This window comes from Sus scrofa, chromosome 10 (assembly GCF_000003025.6).
Source record: "Sus scrofa isolate TJ Tabasco breed Duroc chromosome 10, Sscrofa11.1, whole genome shotgun sequence".
NCBI classification, from domain to species: domain Eukaryota; kingdom Metazoa; phylum Chordata; class Mammalia; order Artiodactyla; family Suidae; genus Sus; species Sus scrofa.
The window spans coordinates 66714745-66729288 of NC_010452.4; the positions used below are offsets into that span (position 1 = coordinate 66714745).

The 14544-nt window shown below is 49.5% G+C and overlaps 1 long non-coding RNA gene across 1 annotated transcript; it reads right to left on the reverse strand.

Moving 5' to 3' along the window:
* On the reverse strand, positions 5473–14092 carry LOC106507923. Its single transcript, XR_001304313.2, has 3 exons — positions 7112–14092; positions 6814–7015; positions 5473–6604 (listed from the first exon to the last, which is right to left on the reverse strand). It is a non-coding gene; the product is annotated as an uncharacterized LOC106507923 (long non-coding RNA).

The window sequence follows — 14544 nt, forward strand, 5'->3', positions numbered from 1 at the left end:
CACATGAAGCTATAAACAGAATTGGGATTAAAACGATAGCACAGAGACCTCCACCCGGTGTTGTGCGACCAGCTACATGAGAAAGGATTCTGAGAGGGAGTGGACGTGGTGTGTGCCTTGTGACTGAGTCCCGCCACGGCACAGCAGAAATCGCCACAACCCTGCAGATCAGCGATGCTTCGAGAAAACTAAACGTAAATAAAATGATAACAGCTGCATTTCCTGAAAAACATCGGCCACGGAAACATTGGTTCATGGCTATAATGCCAAATATTACAACTGGGACTTTTGTAAGAAATCGAAGAAGTATAGTTACTGCAACTAACTGTGGACCCATAAGCAGAGGGCTTGTTTGTTTATTTGTTTGGCTGCATTAAAAAATGATGGGACATTATTTTCTCCGGGTGAAAAGTGGGCTGATTTTCGGCTTTGAGATCTTCCTTTCTTTGATGTACACCATGGTATCTGCAGGAGGCCATTAGCTTTAAATTTTGTCCTCGTTGGAGATTCTGAATGGCGTTTGCAGTGCGTCCGCGTTGGAAAGTTACAGCAGTTCTTACACGTCAGGATTTCACTGACGAAAGCCGGGTGCCGACACCCAGAGGAGGGATGGGAGAGAAAGCAGGCGGCAAGGGTGCTGCGTGGCTGCAGGTGGCCAGTGGCTTCTGTGCTGGGCTGGCGTGGGAGGCGGGCACCCCGCAGAAGTCAGCCAGAGTGCACGGAACTGGACGGGACACGGCGGAGCAGGACAGTCCTCAGGAAACGTGCAGGAACATGAAGCGTCAAGGGGAGAGCCACTGCCACGGGGCGCAGAGGCGGAGTCCCGGAGGACAGGAGGGCCCTGCGCAGGGGTTCTGACGGCTCTCTCCCGCCGTGGCTTCGGCTCAGGTGGCCCTCCGAGCCCACGAGGGCGGCCCTGCACCCTGAGGCCTCCATGCTTCCCACGCGGCTTTCCACCAGGCCCTCGGAGCGCGCAGCCGAGCTCTTCTCCGTTATTCCAGACAGCGGGGCCGTGGTCCGATAAACGGTTGCCTGACCCTCGGGGAAATACAAGTTTCCAAGGGAGAGTAGAAAAATTAAAAAAAAGAAAAATTTGAGTGAGTAATGGAGGAAAGCCAGTCCTCTTAGAGCTACAAGAGAAATGCTGCAGTACTGGCAGAAGAGTAAACATTTTAATCATTGGAAAGGATTAGCTTTCCCAGAAGCACATGCTAATAGAGAAAAACGTATTGGTAGCAAAGAAAGGTAATTAATTTAATAAATGATGTTGAAAAATGTGTAGTCGTAGTTGGGGGAAAAATCAATGAAGACTATTAATTCATACCATATATAAAAACAAATTGAAGAAGAGGTCAAGGGAATATGTACAGAGCTAAAACACTAAAAATAACAATTTTTTTTTAAAATTAACATTTTGGAAACAGGAACATTTAATTATACCAATTAAAAAGGACTTTCTAAGAAGACAGTCAGTGGAAGAAGTTATGAGCAGGACATAAACGCATCGGAGGACTATTGAGGATGAGCGACAGCGTCAGGGAAGCACTTGCTTCTCTTCTGTCCCGCTTCTCGGTGCTCGTCCCGGCTCATCCTGCAGCCCTCGCAGCCCAGCCCCACAGCTCCGCTGACCGTGACCACATCCAGACAGAGTGCAGATGCCCTCTGGGCTCCCATTCACGTGGGCAAAGGAAAAGCTTCAGGGAGCCAGACAACACCCACTGTGAAATAACTAAAGGCAGGTAAGAACCTTGGCAACTCTGTGCCACAGGGGTTGCAGGCAAACTGTTTCCAACAGGAAAATAGCCAAAAGTTGACTCACAGAACAGGAAAAGGAGAGAGTGAAAAGCAAAGGGAAGCTGGCCCTCCTCCTCTCTTATAAAGAGAAATTCACGTTCTTAAACCAGTGAGCTCTCACTGATTGCCTGACAGAGTTATAACCATTCTTCCTTTCTTTCACTGAATTAAAGAAAGAGTTTCTCCTCGGATTTCTGGTAGACAGTCTCATTCACTGCTGGTCAGAGCCTGTCGTGGTACGGAATTTCAAAAAAGAATTTCTCAGTTTATAGCAATAGAACGTAACGTTGCCTGTGCCCCTAGAACTGGTAACTCCATTCCTAGGAGTATATCTTTACACAGAATACGACTTGTCGACAAAGATCCGTGGGCGGTGAGGTTCTCCCGAGTTATGCAGAACTGTTAATACCAGAGATGGGCAAGGCTCAGAGCAGGACTGAATAATTTAGGTACATTGCTAAGATAAAGTATTAACGGTCACTAAAAATAGTAGTGTTAAAGCAGCTTAAATTACTTGGAAATGGGAAGTGAATAAAAGCAGGATGTGGGCAGCCTGTTCACCTTGATGCATGGATACATGCCTATTTGACTTTACAAAGGGCATTGTTTACTTACGTTGCCATAGCAACGAAGAGAGGGCCACACCCACCCCCAAGATAACAGTGTCAGTGCTGCTGCTAAGTTTGGCCAACACGGATGAGTAGTAGTTCCTCCTCTGTATTTTGTCCTTATTTTCCAGCTGTTTTCAAAGGACTGTTAATCATTTCCACTAAAAAGGTCAATGCAGAGGTCTTTAGAAAGCGGCTTCAGGGATGAAATGGCTCGGACCTCGGGCAGGCCTCTCTGTCTCATCTCTCCTTTGGTGAGAGTGTGAGAGGGACAGAGCGGCCTGGACGGTACAGCCACTGCTGAGTGGGAATCGAACCATAAATCCTGCCCTTTAGCAGGAGAGGAGGCCCTCAGAGAGGGGGCTTCTCCCGGGGGCGGGGGGAGTCGGTGGAGATCTTGACGCAGAGGCAGAGGTCAGCTGGAGAGAGACAAGACGAGTGAGATGAATTCAGCACACTAACTCATTCGGCAAACCTTCATCCAGCATTCTCCCTTCTGTATGTTAAGTATTGTGTCAGATGTCAAGTCCATTCAGCCGTGCATACTTAGCTCGAGGGAAGCCAGGGCGCAGATGGAGGCTTTGGAAAAGCTGGTGGCTCAGCCCGAGTATTAGCTCAGGCCCCAGGAGCATGACGTGCACTCAGCTTTGCACAGTCAGGAAGAGAACAGCGACTCGGTGATAAATTAGAATGATTGGAGGCAGAATCCCAAGTGAGAAGCTTGCATGTGCCCAGCCCTGTGCTGCAAACTGCGAGAGCGGCAATAACCAGCCCCCAAACTGCTCGTCCTCCAGTATATCCTATGCGAACACAAACAGAGGAAATTTAAATGTCGGGACAAGACTGTGCATCACTTAGAAGGGCCACCCCCAGACTCAACTCAGCAGTCCCCCTTGTCTATTTGGAAAGGAAGTCTTTCCAGCCACATGCGTACAGACCCTTCTGGGCTGAACGGCATCTCCCCCAAGTCCATGTGTTGAGGACCTACGCCCCAGGAGCGCAGGAGGTGACTGTGTTTGGAGATGGGGTCTTTAAAGAGGGGATTAAGGTCAGTGGGGTGGGCTGTATTGGACAGGTGTCCTTAGGAGGGGCTGAGGACACAGGCAGGCACAGAGAGGACCCCGCGAGGACACGGAGAGCACAGCCCTCATGCCCGGGAGAGAGGCCTCAGGAGAAAGCAGCCAGGCTGACACCGTGACCTCAACCCCCAGCCTCCAGGAGGGGAGGAGACGGGTGTCTGGTGCTCGACTCCCCAGTCCGGGACACCTTATGAAGGCCACCTAGCAGTCAGCGTGTCACTTTGCACTGCTCTGGAGATGGAAGCGCCACTCTGATTGCACAAACTCAGTCTCCTTCCTTCTGGGCTGTCACTGCAACGAGACATCGCTGACATCTGACTTAACCCTCGACCCAGAAGTGTGTGGTTTTCCTGTTTAATTTGTTTATGGTGAAGGGCTTCCTTGTTTATTACAAGGCTTAGCATCTAGTCTTTTGTGTCAAAAGTAGAAGAACCCAGGGCACAGCAGTTTGATTTCTCGTCTCTCTCCACAGCCCGTTTCAGGTTCGGCGCCAGGGCGTTTAGGAGCCAGAGCCCAGGTCAGAGCAGTGCCGTCTCTGTGGTCTCCCCTGGATGGGGGGCCCTGGGTCAGCGAGCCCTTGGCCAGCTGTCCCCGTAAGAGGGGCTGTTGGCTGGGAAGGGACTGCCAGGTGTCCGAGGACACATGCGTATGTGCGGCGTCACGGGGACAGTGCCGAGCGGCTTCCCTCAGATTCTTAAAGGACATGTGGCCCCAAACACTTGCAGACTGCCAGGGAGCTTCGTGTACATCCACGGAGTGTGGAGGGTTTCGGCTCTACCGGCTCCCGCGTTCTCTCTGTTTCCCGCTGGGACCCCACCTCCGGGTGCCTTGGAAGCGGGAAGCAGCGAATGGCATCGCATGTGTGCCGGACTAGGGATTTCTACCTAAGCGGAGGTGTCCTAAGAAGTGGTCTGTGTGGGTCAAGCCTCTGGTGCCCTGACACCCACGTCCGCGTTTGGCTTAAGGCTTTTCTGGGGAGGCGTGTGGGAGCACAACCTCGCCCAGGCTGAGGCCCCTCCTTTGACCAAGCTTGACGCACCGATTCCAGCGCTGACACAAATGCCTCAAACGAACGCCTCCCTGGCAGAAGCAGGGTGACTCCTTTCTTTTAAGTATATTCCGGAAAGTTCTGGTCGGTTTGGAAAAATTGCAGCGCTGTTAGGTCATAGCAGTAGAACACAGATCTGACTGAGGCAGAGAACGAGCCAGTGAAAAAGCCACGGCGGCCAGGATACCCGGGTCCTGGTGCCAGGGTGCCCACGGGTAGATGTCTCGGCAGCTTCTCCCTGGGAACACACAGCAGCGTGGATAGAACCAGGGACCCGGTCTGACGTCCTCGCTGACGGAGGAGGCCGAGGGCAGTGCGGGAAGCCAGACCCTCAGACGGATGCACTGCTCCCGGGGCCGGAGGCGCTTGGGCTCGGCCTGGCCTTAACTGGCCGGGCCTCAGGGGTGTGAGTGCAGGTGCCGTTTGGTTGCTGAGAGGAAACGTCCCTTTTTTATGTGCGCGGTCCAAACCCAAGTGTGTTCTTTTTTTTTTTCTGAAGAGAAAATAATGCTCAAAAGTGATACAGGCTCTCTTATAATATGGTGTGTAATTAGATCCACGTCCATGAAGAGCCGGGGGGTCTAATCGACACATGTTTATTGAACACCCAGGTGAGCACACACGAAACATGGCGTCTCTGATGTAAAGCAGTAGTGGCGTGAAAGGCGAGGCCCGTGCTCTGGTTACTGTGTAGCATCCTCGTGGCCGCAAAGCTGCGTTGGTGAGCTCTTTACACGTGTTACGCCAGTGCGATGACAGGGTTGCCTACTCACACGTCTGACCTAAGCTCCAGAACGGCCCCCAGACCTGAGGCCCATGCAGGCCAGAGGCGCAGAGCCAGGACCATCACACAGAGCACAAGCACACCCAACTTTCGAAATCCGCCCACGCTGGGGACGCCCTGCCCACCCACCCCCACCCGCCCCCCGCAGCTGAGGGGCCTCAGAAACTGGCGTCCTCTTCCTGCCTCCATTTCTCGGCCTCTCACGGGGCCAGTAACAATGTGTAGCAGGGCCAGTCAGTATATGTGAAGGGCTGTGTTGTACCTGGAATCGGACAAGCCTGCAGTTTGCGGGAATGTGCAGAAGTAGAGTCTGCTGCAGCCTGACTGTCGGGGACAGCGATGTAGGTGGGGAGCTGCTTGGAGGCCTAGAGCACAAGGAAGCTGAGGAGCCTGCACTCAGTCGCACATTTAGGATGCACTTCTGGAGACCAAACAGCTGTCCGGCAAGTCTCACGTCTAGCAAGTGCTAGGCATTGTGAGGACAGGGCATGATTGTCATTCTTACCTTAGATCAGCCCCAGAAAAGAGGCCTATTCTGCAGAAGAACAGCTTTACCTTAGAGTAGCCCACCTATCCAGAGGGAGGACCAGATATATCTTACCTCCAGTATATCTGTTAGAATTCGCCTGTTCCTGCGCCTGACGAATGCAGTGGAAATGACGGAAACAGTGGTGGGGTCGGGAAAGTCTCGGAAGAAGTAAAATTTTAATGAGGTCTTGAAATATAGGTAAAATATTGTGAAAGAAAGCAGTTTGAAAAGGTGTATAAGATCAGAAATCAGAGTATTGGATCTAGGCAGTACTAGGAATCAAATAACAGAAATGCCTAAGGCCGAGTTAAGTCATCCAGAATTAGAAATACAAAGTTCAAAATATTGTACTAAGCTGACATGGAAGCATAGTATTTTAAAGGACTTTTAATTTTTCCCCAAGTTCTGTTTTGGCCCAGCCACAGTATTCCTGACATGAATTTGATGTTTCTCTTTTTGAGTAAGAAAAATGGAATGTTTTTAACCAAGAGAATTCAGTCCCGATGCTTCAGACTGCCAGTTTGAAATGATCTCAGCAGTAGCTTGAGGGCATGTTAAGCTGCCCAGACGACATTACCCACAGGTCAAGGTTAGGCCTTCCAGACTCCGAGTGTCGCTGTCGTCTTTACTGTTATTACTCCATCGTTGCGGAGTTCTGCGTGTCTTGTATTTTATTTCCTTCCTGGGATTATTTTTGGTTCTGAGGATTTCTGTGTTTTGAGCAAAAGTCAATTCATTTTCTTACAGCTGTCTCTGGAGGTTCTGGAAAGAGCAAGAAAATCTGCATTATCCTAAGTGGCGGTTATAACGTATTTTTTAATAGATTTTAGTTTTTGGTGCAGTTGAAGGTTCACAGCAACATGGACAGGAAAGTCCAGGGGTTCCCAATAAAGTCCACCCATGTCCCCGCTCGCACAGTCTCCCCATTACCAACGCGCCCCCCCCCCCCCCCACACACACTCAGAACCTACCCAGACGACCAGAGTCCACGGTCTGCAGCAGGGCTCGCTCTTGGCGTTGTCATTCTCTGGGTTCAGGCAAATGTGGGATGAGAGCTGTCGGTCAGTGCAGTGCCACCCAGGGCACGTGAGGTCTCTTTCAGCCGTACCTGTTCAGTTGGAGTCGGGTCGTCTGCCCTGTGCGGTGTAGCCGCTGTCTCCGGGACCCGGGGATCTAGAGAGAGGAAGGGAGTGTACGGATGAGCACAAGGTGGCTGTGGCGACGATGTGAGTTTCTACATAACAAACTCGGTGGTTTAACTGAATTCACCTTCCTGTCTGTAAAATGGGAAGAATAGTAGCTTCTTACTCCCACAGCTACGGTGCGGATCAACGCCAACAGATGAAGGGCCGTTGGAACTAGGCCCTGCAGATGGTCGGACAGCCGCAAATGCTAGCAGTTTCTGTCAAAGGGCAGTTAAGAAGAGAACAACATTTACTGATAGATGTTTCCATTTGACAAAAATTCCATGAGTGCTTACACAGCGGGAGCCATACTAAAGGCCCGGAATTAAAAATAAAGAGTGAATGCCCAAGAACGCCGTAGTTGATTGTGTAAAATGGCGCATAAAAGTTTCACTAGAATGTCCGGGGCAAGGTGATAAACAAAGCGCCTTCACAGTGCTGTGGATGCAAGGAGGACGGAAGTGTATCTGCGTCCCTGCAGAGGAGTGGCTGTTCAGTCATGTTCCATGTTGAGTTCAGTATTGGAAACATCCAGATAGAAACCGCCTTAGTCCTTTGGGGCTGCTGCAGAACATGACTGCAGAAGAGCACAGCGGGGGTGGCTTATGGACAGCCAGCATCGTGTCACAGTTCTGGGCTCTGGAAGTCCACGATCAAGGAACACGTGGATTTGATGTCCGGGGAGCACCTGCCTCCTGCTTCACAGACACATCTCGCTGGGTCCTCACCTGGGGAAGGGATGAGGGCGCTGTCTGGGCTCTTTTGTAAGGATACTGATCCCATCCCGGGGCTCCTCCATCACGACGGCATCACCTCCCAAAGGCCCCACCTCCTGACACCATCACCTCGGGGTTTAGGTTTCAACAGTTGAATTTAGGGGGCACACACACTCAATCTAGAGCAGAAAGGTGCCAAGTAAGAGTCAGGGTGGGCTGTTGTGGGTTGCCGAGGCAAAAATAAGACACAGACACAGCTGGGACTGGATTCTGACTGTGCCTCGGGTAGAGAAGGTGGCCTGGTTGTCTCAGAGTCTGTTCACAATTAGGGGACACTTCTGAGGTATGGACGGGTGTGCGTGAGGCCTGTGTGAACGTGGCACCAGCCATGTGAAGGGGCGAAGGTGCACCAAGCCCTGGCGTTCTGGGTCCTGCAGACCCTTGGCTCCCTCCCTCAGTCAAGAATGTTGTCACCAAAGCAGTGCTGATGAGCGTTGAGATCTGCTGTTACTGTGGTCTGGCCTCTAAGGACGAGGTGGGCTGCGGGCTGATGCTGTTCCCACGAACCGGGCCCACGCACGAAGAGATAGGAAGAGGACACGCGACCAAATGGGAGGCCCAGGCCTTCTGCAGACAGAGCTTGGGCCTCGGGCCTGTGCAGGGGGCCTGAGCCCTCTTTTGAGGAGTGTGCAGCCTTTCGGGGGCTCTGAAGAGCTGCAGAGACCAGATGTTCTGAAGGTGCCCAGGGGCTGTCCCCAGTTCTTTGCACTCCCTGGGCTCCCCTGCTCAGAACGACCACCCACTTTAGAGCAGTCCCCTCATGGTTCGTCAGTGGATCAAGCTTTTAGGGTCTAGGCAGCATCAGTGCTCTGCTCTAAACCAGAGCTTCCCAGTACTTCTCACCTCGAAGCAGACGGAGGAAATGGCCACAGCTAAGTAGCCCTGGGACATCGAGGTCCTACCGCCCCACCGGAGGCTGGGCCTGGGGGCTCAGCAAGGCAGCTCTCCTGCCGCGGGGACCCTCGGGGTTTTGACCGTCTTCTCTGCCTTCTCTTAATTTATCCCGTGACGGTTCATTTTAAACACGGTTGCAACCTCAGATCGATTTTGAAAGAACTGACAAAAACACAAATAGATCCAAACTACAATTCACTTGTCAATATAAAAAGATATGTGCAAAATGTGTCCAGAGCTCATAGGGTAGAGAATCCATGGCTTTCCCTCCAACTTCCCATTTCTGGGTCCTGGGTGATGCCAAAGAGAAAGGGTCAGCTGCTTCTGTCTAGGCCAGTTTTGCGTAGCGGTTTCCTCCCCCCCAACACACAACTCCTCTTGCTGGTGGAGAAATGCTCCCCAGCAGAAGCCGACGTCTGCTTTGACCGCGATAACTCGAACCACTGAAGCGGCACCGAGCTAATGAGCTTCCAGCAAGCCAGGCGCTCGGATGCGCGGGGGCAGTGTCTGTCTCGACGTGACGAAGGCGAATGAGAGCATAAGCCTGAGCCAACGACGTCAGCTGAGGCCCGGGACGGCCCCCCAGGGAGAGCTCGCTTGTGTGGTTTTTGCCAGGTCCTGGCTTTGCATCAGAAGGGATCTTGGGACCAGGAGGGAGCACAGCACTGCTTTTCCTCTCCCTTTGGCCGTGTGTCCCATCACAGCTGGGCTGTCTCTATAGGACAGTCGTGAACTGAATAAAGACTCTTAGGTCCAAGTCTCTGCCGTGCTGAGTCTCATCTCCCAATCCTCAGGCAAGTAAGACTCCTGCCACAGGCTCCTGTGGGGGTCAGGTTCCAAACACAGCAACTCAGAAACAACACTTTTTGTGGTTATTTTGGTCAGGCCATTATTATTTCAGGAATTCTCCTCCACTGTAGTGTGAAGTAGAGGTTATTACTAAGAGAGAGCTCGTTTTTCCTAAAGGTGAGTACAAATGTAGGACATTGTTTTCCTTTATTTGAGATTCTTTGTTTTTGCCTTATATGATGCAAATATAATTGGGTAAAAAAGTTAAAGACGAATCCACATGGCCCGGTGATTTGTGGGTTTTCATTACTCCTCCTGTGAGTAGTTTCACTCACTAAATGTGTGGAACACGCAGCAGGGCCCAGCTGATGGTACGAAGGAGACGCGGAAAGGGGTGAGCTCGCAGGCCTGTAAGAAACACACTGCCCACATCCCTTGAATTGATTTCCAGTAAAGGACGTGATTGGAGTCCTACTCTGGTACATTAGTTGAAGCTGTTAGTATTGCATGGAGTTCTCCTTGCTGCTCGGCGGTAACCTAACTAGCATCCATGAGGATGCAGGTTTGATTCCTGGCCTCGCTCAGTGGGTTAAGGATCCGGCATTGTTGTGAGCTGTGGTGTAGGCCAGCAACTGTAGCTCTGATTCGACCCCTAGCCTGGGAATTTCCATGTGTCACAGGTGCAGCCCTAAAAAGACCAAAAAGAAAAAAAAAATGTTAGTGTTGTATAAACTTAGCTCTTTCTCTAGTTTTTGAATTTCTGATTGGGTGAAGTTCTGGATGAAGCATAAAAGATGAACGGGAGGGAGTTGATCTAGAGGACGAGAGACAGTGGTGGGCTTATGCAGGCGTGTGCAGTACCCACGCGGAAGGACTCTGGCCTGGCACAGACAACCACGCACCACCTCCAGGCCCAGCAAAGGACATGCATGGAGCTCTCAGTTTCGACTGTGTGCTTGATGGGTCTTCAGACTTAAAAAGAAAGTATGTGTTTGCAACTTCAAATAATCCACAAGGCTGTAGGTTAAGATTTCAGAGCCTCCCATCACAATGAAAATGACTGTTGGGCCAGGTGGATTTGCTGGGCTTTACACATATCTGAGTCTTTGCAGAGGGAACCCAGACTCTGCAGAGTATACTCCACTTCTAAGTGGACCATATGGAGTTGGAGAAAACACTCCAATGGATACATTTGAGAGCTCCTAAGGCATGGTTATTGGTATTCTCTTATCCTTGACCAGTAATATTCAAACGTCTTTCTAGGTCTTTCTTGTTCTTCCATCTGGAGCATGAAACATCCTTCTGTGGAAGCAGACCAGCACCATCACCCAGGACTTCCCAGGTCGCACCTGAGGCTGGGCCTTAACAACTGAGGCCAATTGCTTTTCTGCCTCCCTTCTTTTCCTAAATTGCCTGGGGATGCGCCCTTCCCTCCGCTTCCATTATGAAGTCTGTTCATAGCGAATAAATGTTTTCCTCTCTGAACTCACCTTTGGGAATGAGAGGGGATGTCTTGGGGAGCAGGGAAAGAGGGATGGAGCAGCTCCCTGTCAGGGTGATCCAGGGAACCCCAGACCCCTCTGTAAGTAGAGGAAACACATGTCTCTGAGAAACGGCTCTGGGATCAGGTGAACAAGACAGGATGCAAGTGAGGTTGCAGGCAGGAGGCAGGCTTCCAGTGGCAGGTGTTCAGAAGCCCACGGCCCTCGATGTAGATGGCCGGAGGCTATCAGTCAGCTGATGATGCTCAGCCAGGAGGCAGCCAGCCCCCTTCGCAAACAGCAGGTACTGTCCCAGCTTCAGAGCTCTGGGGAGAAGGACCTTGATTACCAAATACACTGAGCAAGACCTAAAGGCATGGCAGGTGCCATACTGGATGGGGTTGGACTGGCAGGTGGTGAGAAGCACTTAGAGAACCTGTGGACAGCCACCCAGAGGGTTCCCATGGTGACTGCTTCATTGGTTGTTCTGGGGCATGGTTAAATCTCAACAAAGCGGTAGAACACTACGTACACCAGGAAGGAGAGCCATCATCAACTGGCTGCTGTGGACGTGGCTGCAGAGCATCTCCTTTCAATATTCACCCCAGTCTAACAGGAAGAATGGCCAGCATAATTCACAGAATTCTGAATAACTGATTCACTGTTGTAATGTATGAAATTTCCTTTCAATTCTCAAAGCACACAAATAAGAAAATCACTGTTTTTTGTACACAATTCGCTCACGGGACGTTTTCTATACAACAATTGAAGTTCTGCTGGAAATAACAAACAAAGGGCAACACTTCCCCAACAGAATTTTAAACCCTTTATGTGAATAAATTGCACATCTTTGACACTGCAAATGAGTTGCTACTATTATGAAAGCATTAATAGTATTATAAATATCCTTAAAAAGATGTGCATCAATTTATTCTAATAGCAAATCCAAGATTTACTTAGATCTTCACGAGATCAATTGTGCTGATTTCCAAAAGGAGTGAATATTAAAAGAGTTGATAGTTAATACAGTGATGGCAAGGATTAGAATAGCTTACCAGTGTACATCAAAGAGTTATCTACCTTAAGCTTCTACAAAATAAGAAGTTATTTTGTTCACAGCAGTACATACTATGCATGCATAAATAATCAAAGTTAAACCAAGAAAAGATGGATGCAAACAGAGCTGGCACAGTTTGGGAAAGAGCTTGGTTGTTTTGTTGCATAATTCCGAGAATATTTGAGAAAGAAATTGTGCAAATGGAAAACTGTATAGCTTTAGAAAATGTTTGTACATGCACACACAGGCCACCCCTGTCCCTGGAAAGCCAATTCCTCCCTCTTAAGGAAATAATTAGGACCAGGAGACAAGGGCAGCCACCTTGAGGGCAAGAGAGGAAAAGGAGCTGCAGGTGGTTCATATGGACAAGACGACCATCCGAGTTCAAGGATAAAGTGAGAGAGGTCTGTTGTGACAGAATTTAACAAAACCAAAAGCCTGAGGCTGATGTTGTCTCAAATAAGAGTCAGTGCTGTGACCAGGCCCTCAGAAGAAATGAAAAGTGGCAGTTGTTTCCCACCTGTTTCCCAGCTCCTGGTCACCATGTTTGCAGAGGGGATTCTTACCCATGAATGAAGGAATAGAAGGTTCTTATGTGCAGGAAGGTGCTTTCAGTTGCAGGAAGCATTGTATCCTATGTATATAGGGTTCCCAGTAGCAACTGTCAGCCAACTAGCATCGATTCAGGAACCAGGTTTCGTGATGAAGAGTCTAGAAACCACTTTATGCAAATGATTCACTGAGGGCCAGAGGGTGTGTCACATGAAAATGAACAGACATAGAGTGGAACCTAGTGGCTCTCTTCAAGTATTTCAAGGGATGCAAGGTGGGAGAGGAGGCTACTTTAAGTTGAACAAGGCAGGACACTATGGGACTTTCCCAAGGCAGACTACCCCCAGGTCCTCCACCCACCTCCTGCCTGCAGAAAAACTTTAGTCAAAGAATAAATTTAATCAGAGAAAGAGAAAATTCAGGAAAAAGGGAAAATAGTGAAGTAAGACAAAATAATAAGAGTTTAGCCATTAAACAAAATCAAGGGCCTTTAATTCCTCTTCAAGGACTATAGAAAATATTCTGAGCCCTGTCTTTTTTGAGCCATTTTGCAGATACTGAAACCCCCACCAGGTAGAAGGAGTTAACTGCAAGATGACCAGACTGTAGCCATGACCTAAACTGCTCCATTTTACATAGTTCTTTCTGTAAACTGACCTCAAGGAAATGGAAATAAACCGACCTTGGAACTGAAGACTGAGTGTACTTAAAACAATCAAGATGATGCTGAGCAGACCACTGCATAACCAATTTCAGGATGACTGTGGGAGCTGACTGTGACATTCTGCATGTAGGTCCTCCCTCCACCTATACATCCCTGAAACTCCCCTTGAAAAGCTCTTGCCCCTTGATCAGCAGTGGGGAGTTGGTTCTTTGGGACATGAGTCCAGCTTCTCCCCAAGTTGCTGGCCTCCTGAATAAAGCAACCTTTCCTTTCATGCCAGCACTTGTTTCTCAAGTATTGGCTTTCAAGTGGCAAGCACCCAGACTTGAGTTTGGTAACAAAATCACCAAAGGGAAGGCGTAGAAGTAAGAAGTGGAAGCTATGTGGAAGCAGGTTATCACTCATTATAAACGAGTACTTTTAGCCATCAAAGTGCCCCACCATTTTGGAAACTGAGCTTTATGTTCCTCCAAACTGAAGATGAGTAACTCCGTGAACACCTCAAATCCCATTCCCAGGCAACAGGATTTGCCCAGAAGTCTATTAAGGAAGAGCTATGTTTACATGACACCTGTAATTTGGCAAATGCGTCACACTTGTGTTGAAAAGGTAAACTAATTTGTTGTCACATAGCCTGAACATTAATTGAACCCAATGGTCTTTGTCACTAATTTATAATATCAGATGGCTAAGAAAAGAGTGGTAGATCTCTCAAGTGACAACTCTAAGACCTGAGAGAGTTTATCGAGATTTTAATGAAGCTGACATTCCACTTCTTCTTTTTTTTTTTCACCTTTTCTAGGGCTGCTCCTATGGCATATGGAGGTTCCCAGGCTAGGAACTTAATAATAATCAGAGATGTAGCCGCCAGCCTATGCCAGAGCCACAGCAGTGCAGGATCCAAGCCTACACCACAGCTCACAGCAACGCCGGATCCTTAACCCACTGAGCAAGACCAGGGGTCGAACCTGCAACCTCATGGTTCCTAGTCAGATTTGTTAACCACTGCGCCACAACAGGAACTCCATGGCACTCCACTTCTGATGCATCTGTACAACATCTACGACCCTGCTCTTGACTGACCATCTGGTTGTCCACAGGGGCCTGAAGGGCTATATGGCCTCCTGGGATGGCGCTCAGATATACCACATTCTCTTCCATTAGGGCACGAGGTGCATGGAGGTCTTGGTGAGAAAGCTGGGTCTGGCCTTACACACTGGACTTATTAAGAATTCTCTGGAATCAGACAGCAGGCCAGAGACTGTGTGGCAAGTAAGATTTGTGTTCTGAGAGCAGTCTGACAAA